Below are 12581 nucleotides of genomic sequence, written 5' to 3' on the forward strand. Positions count from 1 at the left end.
ATAAGGAGAAAAATACAAAATGTCATTGAAGTAAACAAAATAAGATTTAAATAAATTTGTTTGGCTCTGATTTCCATTTCCTTCATTGGAAAATATTGTAAAGATGTCATTTGTTTCTAAATGAAACTCTAAATTCAATGTCCTCTCAAAGAGATACTTTTGGAAATTAATAATCTGACTTTGAAGTTTACATGTAAAAGAAGTCCAAGAAGAGCCAAGAAATTTTGAACATAAAGAACAACAGGTCATCTACCTTACTAGATAGTACAGTCCTATATAAATTTATGCTAACAATAATATTTAGATCATTAGAACAGAATAAATAGGTCAGAGACAGAAACATGTAAATATGGCATAGTAGTACTTTATAGGAAAAATTCACGTTTAAAATTAGTGGAAGAAATGTTATGTATTACATAAGTGCTGTTCTAAAATTAAGTATGAAGACTAAAAAGCAGTAGTTTAGAGATAATGTATATCATTTTATAATTTTCTAGTTGGCTTATTCATCCTCTGTTATTAAACTTTAACTTGGCATTAACCTATTAGAAGGCAATTTTATGCTAACTAATGATTTAAATGCTTATATTTTACCCTGTCATTTTTATTTTTAGAAATTTACTTTAAAATGCTCAAATAATCCCCTTGCATTAGGCACTGTTCTAAGAGTTGGTTGTAAAATAGTGAACAAAGCAAATATAATTCCTTGTCTAATCAACACTGCTTTCACTGGGCAGACTGATAATTGAATAAGAAGCCAGACAGCCAGAGTATATAATTACAAACCATGATAGAATCTGATGAAAGAGCATAATAAAGGAATCGCACATTCATATACATGCACTAACACAGCACATACACAGACAAAATGCTTACAATTCCAACTGTGAGATGTTTGTCAACATTATGCTCATATATAATGAGACAGACTTAGGTTAGTAACATGAACATTTCTCTGAATAATAATATCAGTGAAAAAAGTTTCCAAATAGTGTGTATAGTCTGTTCCTAATTGTTTATGTCATATGATTCTTAGCTCTTTCTACAGCATACAATCATTTCAGTATCTTCTCTAAAGATTCTTAACTTATCCTTTAAGCAAGTGTTTCAAACTGGGTCAAGAAACTTCACATACCATGATTAGTTTTTTGAACAGATTGCCCCACAATATTTATCGCTGTGCTTTGAAACCAAATGAGAAATCAGTGATCTGATGGAAAAATACAGTGGTAGACAATGAGTAGCACACAGCTAGGGGCTATATATAGCAGTTATTTATATGGGAGGAATGATGAGATATAAAGGGTGAAAGGAAGAGTTCTTGTGCTGTCAGTACCTCCTTGCTGTTGTCCAGTTGCTCAGTCGTGTTCGACTATTTGTGACTCCATGGGCTGCAGGATGTCTGACTTCTCTGTCCTTCAGTATCTCCTGGAGTTTGAGCAAACTCATGTCCATTGAGTTGATGATGCCATCCAACCATCTAATCCTCTGTTGCTCCCTTCTCCTCCTCCCCTCAGTCTTTCCCAGCATCAGGATCTTTCCCAATGCGTTGGCTCTTTGCATCAGGTGCCCAAAGTATTGGAGCTTCAGCTTCAGCATCAGTTCTTCCAATGAATATTCAGGATCGATTTCTTTTAGGATTGACTGATTTGATCTCTTTGCCATCCAAGGGACTCTCAAGAGTTTTCTTCAGCACCATGGTTCAAAAGAATCAGCCTTCTTTATGGTCCAACTCTCGCATCTGTAGATGACTATTGAAAAAACCATAGTTTTCACTGTTTCTACCTTTGTTGACAAAGTGATGTCTCTACTTTTCAATATGCTGTCTAGGTTTGTCATAGCTTTTCTTCCAAGGATCAGGCATCTTTTAATTTCATGGCTACAGTCACTCTCTGCAGTGATATTGGAACCCAAGAAGATAAAGCCTGTCACTGTTTCCATTTTTTTCCCATCTATTTGCCATGAAGTGATGGGACCAGATGCCATGATCTTAGTTTTCTGAATGTTGAGTTTTAAGCCAGCTTTTACATTGTTCTCTTTCACTTTCATCAAGAGGCTCTTTAGTTCCTCTTTGCTGTCTCCCATCACCATGGAATCCCAGTTTGTAACTGAAAATTAGGATTAACATGTATATCCCTTGGATGGGTGAGTGGGAGAGCATTTTCAATATACTTATTAGCCTCCTAAATTAATTGTGGAGTATCTTGATGCTGTTTGCATTTTTATTCTGTGACAGGAATTGTATAAGATGGTTAATGTCTACTTCTGTAGTATTTAATAGAATTTATCATAAAGTTATCTATACCAATTTGCCTTTATTTTTACAGAACTGTTTGAAATTTATAGTAAATTAATTTCTTTATTATTTATAGATCCATCTATTTTCTATATATTTGTGAATATTTTGAGGTGTTACTTTTTCCACATGAGTCTATGCAGTTCAATTTCATTTTCAAATTTTTGACTGCAAAATTATTTAGAGTATCCCATTTTTAAAATATATTTCTGCATCTTAATTTTGTCTCTTTTTTTAAATAAAACTGTTATACTGTTAATAACATTAAAACATTGTGTAATTTTCTGTATCTTGCAATATATATTGTTATTTCCTGGACAATTTTTATCTACATGACATAAAATAGTTTAATATTTAAAAATTCCAATTTTTTACTAACAGAAATACATTGTTGTTCAGTTGCTCAGTTGTGTCTGAATCTTTTTGACCCCATGGACTGCAGAATGCCAGGCTTCCCTGTCCTTCACCATCTTTCTGAACTTGCCCAAACCATGTCCACTGAATCAGTGAAGCCATCTTTCAAAAGTGAAGAGAAACTAAAGATCCTCTTGATGAAGGTGAAAGAGGAGAGTTAAAAAGCTGGCTTAAAACTCAATGTTTAAAAAACTAAGATCATGACATCTGGTCCCATCATTTCATGGCAAATAGATGGGGAAACAATGGAAACAGAAATATAATTGCTGATTATTATTTAGATTTTTAAGTTATCTTGCTCTGAAATAATCCTACTGAGAATATAGAGTTAAGATTTTTTTTTCAAAATTTCCCAAAATGCTTATTTGTGAGTTTTATTAGTAGTTTATATATGATTATATGTTTAATTACATATTCCTTTCCATTTATTTTCATTTCTATGACTTGCATTTTCTTATTTTTGACTAAATTTTATTTTCTGTAATATATAAAACATTGATATGATTGAAAAAGCAAACTTTTCCTAGTATCTAGAAATTCCAGTCTACGGAATTCCATTAATTCCCAGAATGAAAGGTGATATAATGTGTGCTTACTCTTTTGCTATCTGTGTTATAACTTCTTGACAAGAGTAGATTTTTTTTTCCTTTTCTTATAGCTTCATTCTTTCTTTCACAAGAATATTTTTAATAGTACATTAGAAGTTTTATAGTTGTATTACAAGAGGCTTTCCAGATCTCTAAGCCATCAGATTGCCAGAATAGGATCTCTCAGGACTGTGTCTATTTCTAGTTTTCAGAATTTAGGACAATCTTTCTGCTTCTTAGTTTCTTAACAAAAAACTATTGAATGAAGACATAAATTGTCCATTTCTAAGCTATATATTTCTTATCACTAAAGAACAGGGTTTCTTAACAGTGGTGTTACTGGCATTTTGATTGGAATGATTCATTGGTGTAAGTGCTGTCTTTTGCATTATACGATATTTGGTAGCATATCTGACCTCTGACTACTAGATGCCAATAGTCTCAGTCATGGCATTCAAATAATTCTCCAGACGTTGTTAAGTATCCCTTGAAGGAGAAATTATTCCCAGAAAAATTGATACTAGACTATGTAAGAATATGTTTTGTTATGTTGATAATGACAATATTTTCATACTTTGGTCAACATGGTTGATGTTTGTGATGAAAAAGAAATTCAATTCAGTTCAGTTCAGTCGCTCAGTCATGTCCGACTCTTTGAGACACCATGAATCGCAGCACACCAGGCCTCCATATCCATCACCAACTCCCGGAGTTCACTCAGATTCACGTCCATTGAGTCAGGGATGCCATCCAGCCATCTTATCCTCTGTCGTCCCCTTCTCCTCCTGCCCCCAATCCCTCCCAGCATCGAGTCTTTTCCAATGAGTCAACTCTTTGCATGAGGTGGCCAAAGTACTGGAGTTTCATCTTTAGCATCATTCCTTCCAAAGAAATCCCAGGGCTGATCTCCTTCAGAATGGACTGGTTGGATCTCCTTGCAGTCCAAGGGACTCTCAAGAGTCTTCTCCAACACCACAGTTCAAAAGCAGCAATTCTTCAGTGCTCAGCCTTCTTCACAGTCCAACTCTCACATCCATACATGATCACAGGAAAAACCATAGCCTTGACTAGAAGGACCTTTGTTGGCAAAGTAATGTCTCTGCTTTTGAATATGCTCTCTAGGGTGGTCATAACTTTTCTTCCAAGGAGTAAGCGTCTTTTAATTTCATGGCTGCAATCACCATCTGCAGTGATTTTGGAGCCCCAGAAAATAAAGTCTGACACTGTTTCCCCATTTATTTCTCATGAAGTGATGGGACCGGATGCCATGATCTTCGTTTTCTGAATGTTGAGCTTTCAGCCAACTTTTTCACTTCTCCTCTTTCACTTTCATCAAGAGGCTTTTTAGTTCCTCTTCACTTTCTGCCATAAGGGTGGTGTCATCTGCATATCTGAGGTTATTGATATTTCTCCCGGCAATCTTGATTCCAGCTTGTGTTTCTTCCAGTCCAGCGTTTCTCATGATGTACTCTGCATAGAAGTTAAATAAGCAGGGTGACAATATACAGCCTTGACATACTCCTTTTCCTATTTGGAACCAGTTTTCTGTTCCATGTCCAGTTCTAACTGTTGCTTCCTGACCTGCATACAGATTTCTCAAGAGGCAGGTCAGGTGGTCTGGTATTCCCATCTCTCAGAATTTTCCACAGTTTATTGTGATCCACACAGTCAAAGGCTTTGGCATAGTCAATAAAGCAAAAATAGATGTTTTTCTGGAACTCTCTTGCTTTTTCCATGATCCAGCAGATGTTGGCAATTTGATCTCTGGTTCCTCTGCCTTTTCTAAAACCAGCTTGAACATCTGGAATTTCACAGTTCACGTATTGCTGAATCCTGGCTTGGAGAAATTCTTGACTTGATCAAATCTCTCCATGACACTTCATTGAGGAGTATCTATGCCAGAGAAAGGTATCCTTCTAAACCCCTTACAAGTGATAAAAGCAGGCCGATGGGCTTCAGGAAACATACTTTCTGCCACATGACTGTGATCAAAACCAATTAATTTAGAGAGCTTTCCTGCCCAGCATCCTCTTCATTCTCTTATGAGACAGTCAGGATCGCCCTTGCCCCTCCTAGCACAAGTCAACCACAGCACCGATTTCCGTAAGACACTTAGTGTCAGTCTTAAATGAGCAATTGGACACAGCTATATGACAAGGATTTATTGGTTCTGGTGACAAAGGAAATGAAAACTGCTGTGAAAAGTCTGATAAGCCCCATTAGTGAGGTTTGTACAGTCATTAATGCAGCTTTCATGTTTTGGCCAAAATATTCACTGTTTTCCTCCATCAGTGTATCACTGTTTCTACTGACTGATATTTTTAAACCCATCAATTATTTAAGAGTAAGGGAAGCATTATTAATGTGTTGGAAATAAACTCTTTTGGAGAAAGTATTCCTCTCAGAGAAGAGCTGGGGGCAAATACACACAAAGAGTCAGGAACCCCTGACTCTTATTTAATTGCTTAGCGAAGCACAGTTTTTGTTTTAGCCAGCCAGCATCAGTTGAGTGTAAATTTTGCACTTTGACATACCAACGAGACACAGGGCATGTCTCACTAGTTGCTTGTCACTAGAATGGCGAAAGTAGGGCATTTTCGAGGGTGAAAAGGACACTAGTAATAAATGCACTGGATAACAGGCATCACCAAGAAGGTCCAAGGCAAACCAAGATGAATTGGCTCCAAATTTTTTAATAAAATGGGGGATACCAGTCATCTAATTGACCAGATTTTTCTGGCCTTGCACTTAGAGGTAAACAGACAAAATGTTTTGACTTATTTGGGGCAGGCAGAAGAATGCTAACTTCCTGTGTGCTGGAGACAGGGTGGGAGGAGAGACCATTTGTGGGAGATCTCGGAGTAACAACTGGCCATTGTTTGAGGACTAGCTGTCTGTTATCCATGTGAAATAGAGCATGGCCCCGTTCTGTGCCTTCTAGAGTTCTCATAACCTTCTAAGTGAAACAGTGCTTTACAAATCAAATGCTATAACATGCTGTAACTTAGTGATGCATTGCTGATATTGTCATTAAGGCTAGATGAGTCCAGTTCAAGGTTATTTATTGAGCATGTCACATGTGCCACATGCCTTTCATCAGGACTCAAAGATAAACAGACTGCTTCTCTTCATGAAGTGGATAATCTGTGCAAGGAGACTGCGGCATAGAGAGGTTTCACTTTAGGGGAGCTGGGCTTCCTTGGTGGCTCAGATGGTAAAGAATCTGCCTGCAATGCAGGAGATCTGGGTTCGATCCCTGGGTCAGGAAGATCTCCCAGAGAAGGAAATGGCTACCCACTCCAGTACTCTTGCCTGGAGAATTCCATGGGCAGAGAAGCCTGGTGGGCTACAGACCATGGGGTTGTAAAGTGTCAGACATGACTGAGCAGCTAACAACCCATACCATCATATCATGTACATACATGAGTTCATATGTTCATCAGTTCACTGTATGAATTACATCATCATTTTCTATTTTCTCCTTCTGTATTTTATGGATAATATAAGTAATAATTTTCCAAAACCTGTATCCACTTTCAGCATCGCTCCTTCCCAATCTATCCTTCCACTTCTGCTTCTACTACATAAATTGCCATACAGGTTCAGAGGGTACTACCCTGGAAGAGTCCTCTAGGTTAACTCTTTATTTCTTAGAGAGACACTGTGTTTCCGGATGATGGTATCAGGGGCAGATGTGGGGAGGGTTTGTAGGAGAGCAATTGAGGTCACCTGCCTGCTTATTACATAGCTGTTATTGACTTTCATCACAAGACTCTTCCCTCTCCCTCTCCCCTCATGTTTTTCCACATCTTGAATTTTATTCATCCCCTTTGTTCTGGAATGTTAGTGACTATGGTTATTGTCCTTAAAAAAATCTGTGGTGCAGGATACTATGAATATAGTCATTTATAGGAGAAACAGGTGCTTGTCCATTTCCCTGGGCATGCACTGAAGAATTGGTGCTTTTGAACTATAGTGCTGGAGAAGACTCTTGAGAGTCTCTTAGACAGGAAGGAGATCAAACCAGTCAATCCTAAAAGAAATCAACCCTTAATATTCATTGGAAGGACTGATGCTGAAGTTCTAATATTTTGGCCACCTGATGCAGAGCTGATTCATTGGAAAAGATCCTGATGTTGGGAAAGATCGAGGGCAGGAGGAAAAGGGGACAACAGAGAATAAGACGGTTGTATGGCATCACTGATTCAATGGACATGAGTTTGAGCAAACTTTGAGAAGTGAAGGACGGGAAGCCTGGCATGCTGCAGTCCATGGGGTCTCAAAGAGCTGGACATGACTTAGCAACTGAACAACAACAATAATTCCCTCAGAATCCCCTTTGCTTAGATGGTTGATGTGGGCCCTTTGCAGCCTCTGGCCTTGACCATCTCTTTTATTAACTAGGTTAGATTTTTACGTTTCCAAGAAAAGTTGAGCTATCAATATTTATTAATTATTGTAGATTAATTATTAATTCTCATGGAGCAATTGTGATTCATTTTGATGAAAATCTCAGCTCTAAAGAAAAACTGGATGCTGTTAATATTCTCATTGCTGAGCAATAGGCTATTTTCTTTTGTGTCTCTAACTAAAAAATAAAATGACATTTGGAACAGTTTTTTTTTTTTTTTTCCTTAGAGCTGATTAATGCCATGGCCAAGATTTATTTCTTGGCTGAAGCTTCAGGGCAGATGGATCAGGCAAAGACACAGGGAATATTAAGCTACTTGGCATCCTTTTATCAAATTCGTTGACATATTTTTTGACTCAGGGAATATCCTCTTAAGTTCACACTTGGGTATGACAGGTTGAAGATGACTAAAATATAAATTCGCAACCTCTCCTGGTATAACAGATGAGTCTACAGACTAGCTATTAGTAGGTACAAACTAAAGCACGTGTTTCATCAAGGTGGAGAGCATGTGCTCTGGCCCAAATTGAGTGTGTGCTACATTGCTTCAGTCGTATCTGACTCTTTGTGACCCTATGGACTATAGCCCCCCAGACTCCTCTGTCCATGGGATTCTCCAGACAAGAATATAGGAGAGGGTTGCTATACCCTCCTCCAGAGGATCCTCCCAGCCCAGGGACCTCTTGTGTCTCCTGCATTGGCAGATGCATTCTTTACCACTAGCTGTCTGTGCTTAATTCCTGATCTAGTGTTCCAGTTACATAACCATAAAAAAAGTTAATTTTGCTGCCTCACCTGTAGAAGGGAGTTGATGATAGCATTTATTGAACAGGGCTTTATCAGGCTGTTCTGAGAGTTAGTGACTGCATAGGAAGCTCTTAGAATGGTGCCTAGTACACAATAAACACTCGACTAGGGTTCAGTTCAGTTCAGTCACTCAGTCGTGTCCGACTCTTTGTGACCCCATGAATCGCAGCACGCCAGGCCTCCCTGTCCATCGTCAATTCCCGGAGTTCACTCAGACTCATGTCCATCGAGTCAGTGATGCCATCCAGCCATCTTATCCTCTGTCGTCCCCTTCTCCTCCTGCCCCCAATCCCTCCCAGCATCAGAGTCTTTTCCAATGAGTCAACTCTTCGCATGAGGTGGACAAGAGTACTGGAATTTCAGCTTTAGCATCATTCCTTCCAAAGAAATCCCAGGGCTGATCTCCTTCAGAATGGATTGGTTGGATCTCCTTGCAGTCCAAGGGACTCTCAAGAGTCTTCTCCAACACCACATTTCAAAAGCATCAATTCTTTGGTGCTCAGCCTTCTTCACAGTCCAACTCACATCCATACATGACCACAGGAAAAACCATAGCCTTGACTAGACGGACCTTAGTCGGCAAAGTAATGTCTCTGCTTTTGAATATGCTATCTAGGTTGCTCATAACTTTTCTTCCAAGGAGTAAGCGTCTTTTAATTTCATGGCTGCAATCACCATCTGCAGTGATTTTGGAGCCCCAGAAAATAAAGTCTGTCACTGTTTCCACTGTTTCCCCATCTATTTCCTATGAAGTGATGGGACCGGATGCCATGATATTCGTTTTCTGAATGTTGAGCTTTAAGCCAACCTTTTCACTCTCCACTTTCACTTTCATCAAGAGGCTTTTTAGTTCCTCTTCACTTTCTGCCATAAGGGTGGTGTCATCTGCATATCTGAGATTATTGATATTTCTCCCGGCAATCTTGATTCTAGCTTGCGCTTCTTCCAGTCCAGCGTTTCTCATGATGTACTCTGCATAGAAGTTAAATAAGCAGGGTGACAATATACAGCCTTGACGTACTCCTTTTCCTATTTGGAACCAGTCTGTTGTTCCATGTCCAATTCTAACTGTTGCTTCCTGACCTGCATACAGATTTTTCAAGAGGCAGGTCAGGTGGTCTGGTATTTCCATCTCTTTCAGAATTTTCCACTTGTTATTAAATACCTGTTCTTGTCAAAGTTGTTCCAAATCATCCTTTGCCACAGGCCTCTCTTGATTACTTTCTTTCATATCCTTTACTTTTCTCTGGTGCCATGGAAAGATTAGATGTTTAGAAGCTGACAACCCTGGCTCAAAATCCTGACAGTTCCGATTGCTAACAAAGTGACTGGGGCAGGATATATAACTACTTAAACCTTTGTTCCATGTCTATAAAATTTAGACAAAGTAAACCGATCTTTGCCTTAGAGCAGAAGTTCTCAAGCTGGATGGACCCTCATCTGAGGCCACAGCCCATCTCATTGTTATGACTGACTGTTTCTCAGCTTTCAGACTTATGTAGCTTTTTCTTGGAGAAGTTTTCTCTGACCCTCTGCCAATTTCCTATTACTGCATTGGTTTTATTACCATCAGAACACGTGTTACAACCTGTAATTGTAGCATTGTTTGTTTCCTTATACTCTGCATCCTATCAGAATATAAGGGCTCTGAGTGAAGAAATATTGTGCAGGATCTAGCATGTTATCTGGCACACAGTAGGTACAATAAGTAAATATTAATTGCATGAATGACTTTTTCTTTTTTTGCCTTTTAAAAAAGTTTTTGATTGGAAGATATTTGCTTTACAATATTGTGTTGGTTTCTGCCATATATCAACATGAATCAGCCATAGGTGTACATATGTCTCCTCCCTCTTGAGTCTCCCTTCCACCACCCCATGCCACCATTCTAGGTTTTCACAGAGCACCTGATTTGAGCTGCTTGCTTCATACAGCCAGCTACTTACATATGGTAATTTATGCATTTCCATGCTGCCCTCTCAACTCGTCCCACCCTCTTCTTCCGCCACTGGGTCCACAAGTCTGTTCTCTCTGTCTGCATCTCCATTGCTGCCCTGCAAATAGGCTCATCAGTACCATCATGCTAGATCCAATTATATGCATTAATATATGATTTTTTTTTCTCTTTATGACTTACTTCACTCTGTATAATCAGGTTCTAGGTTCATTCACTTCATTAGGACGGACTCAAATATGTTCTTTTATGGCTGAGTAATATTCCATTGTATATATGTACCACAACATTTTATCCAGTTAATGACTTTTTCTTAAGTGTCAATGAAAAAGTAAATAACTGAGGAAAATACCAACCCCCTTAACAATAATAAGACTTAACTTGTGTGGCAACCATACAGCAGTGGGGCAAATTCACAGGCACCTTGCCAGGCTTCCTCTCCTCCTTGTGAGGTCTTTGCCAGCTTACACACAGCTGGGGTCCTCTTGCTTCCTGCTTCTGGATATCATGGACTTTTTCCTTAGCCAGGATAAAAGGCTCAGGTTAAAATCTTCTGATTTCTCTGTTTCCTTCCTCTGCATTGGTTTCTGAACATCACACACATTTGTACGAATATTATTGATCAACAAAGAATAGAAACTCCCATTTTCCAGGGCATCTTATTTTCCCTTCAGTGCTGGATATTTTTATTTTTCAAGACTCTACTCCCTCATCATGTCAAACATGTTACAGTGAATTAAGATCCTGCATTTAATACAATACTCTTACTGTAAGATACATTAGAAGAAGTTTTTATAATTTGCTCTTGGAATGTTTGGCTCTGACTAACATTTCATTTTGATTAGCTTCTAAAAGAAAGAGAGACATGAGATCTATCAATATAGACAGACAGCTTTACAGTTATGAAGGCAGCAGAGTGAATAAATAATTACCCAAGTACTTATTAAATCAGTGCCTTTAGAGTTACCGTTTTTGGATTTTACTTCAGAAATAATTTTGGTAAGACTTTTGCCTTTAATTCTTAAAAGCCTATGGCTTTATTGTTTAGAGTGTCTAGATTTATTAAATGGTGTTGTTCAGTCACTAAGTTGTGTCTGACTCTTTGCATCTCATGAACTGCAGCATGCCAGGCTTCCATGTTGTTAGAAGGCAGTGTACTGTGTCATTTAAAGAAATGAACTGCTTTATAAAGTAACAAGCTAGGCATTGCTAGGATTTGTGCTGGCTTTATGGAATGTTATTACCTCCTTGGATTTTGTGAACCACACAGTACACTGTCAGCTTTAACAATCCTGACCTGGAAAATATACCAAAATATTGATTTTCCAAGCTAAGAAAATATATACATTTGGCTGATATGGTGAGCTGTGATGATAGTTTGACACGATTTTGACAACGGAGTCAGTTGATCTTTCTGGCTCACACTGCAAAGGTCCACTTCAGCTAAGCAAGGGCCCTAATGTCTATACAGAAATTGCAAGTGGTTTTGAGTGTGAAAACACACACACACACAAACACACACAATTGAAACTCTGTAGAAGAGGTTTAGGCCCAAACTGAATTCTGCCCACAAATCTGATGCAATTTCATGTTCAAAATACATTCTGTTAAAACAGATTCATTTTCTCCTCAAAATGAAACTGTTGGGGCTAATCAAGTCCTTTTTGCTTAATATTGTATCTATCAAGAGGGAATGAGTTTAAAGAAATCTCTGATGATTCTAAGGGAAACATGTGCCAGTCATTGGGAAACACACCATGGGTGGCTGAGTAGAGTTATGCACCATGGGTGGCTGAGTAGAGTTACGCACTAGCCATTTGTTCTGAGGTGCTGTGATTGCCGGTAAAGTGCTGGTCACTCAGTCGTGTCTAACTCTTTGCGACCCCATGGACTGTAGCCTGCCTGGCTTCTCTGTCCACGGAATTCTCCAGGCAAGAATACTGAAGCAGGTAGCCTCCCTTCTCCAAGAGATCTTCCTAGCTCAAGGAACAAACCCAGGTCTTCTGCACTCCAGGCAGATTCTTTACCATCTGAGCCACTAGGGATTGTTGGTTAAAAACCTGCTAAATGAAAAAGGAGACATGGTCCTCTGGAACTAGGGAATGGAGTAAA

This window comes from Oryx dammah, unplaced genomic scaffold (genome assembly GCF_014754425.2).
Source record: "Oryx dammah isolate SB20612 unplaced genomic scaffold, SCBI_Odam_1.1 HiC_scaffold_25, whole genome shotgun sequence".
NCBI lineage: Eukaryota > Metazoa > Chordata > Mammalia > Artiodactyla > Bovidae > Oryx > Oryx dammah.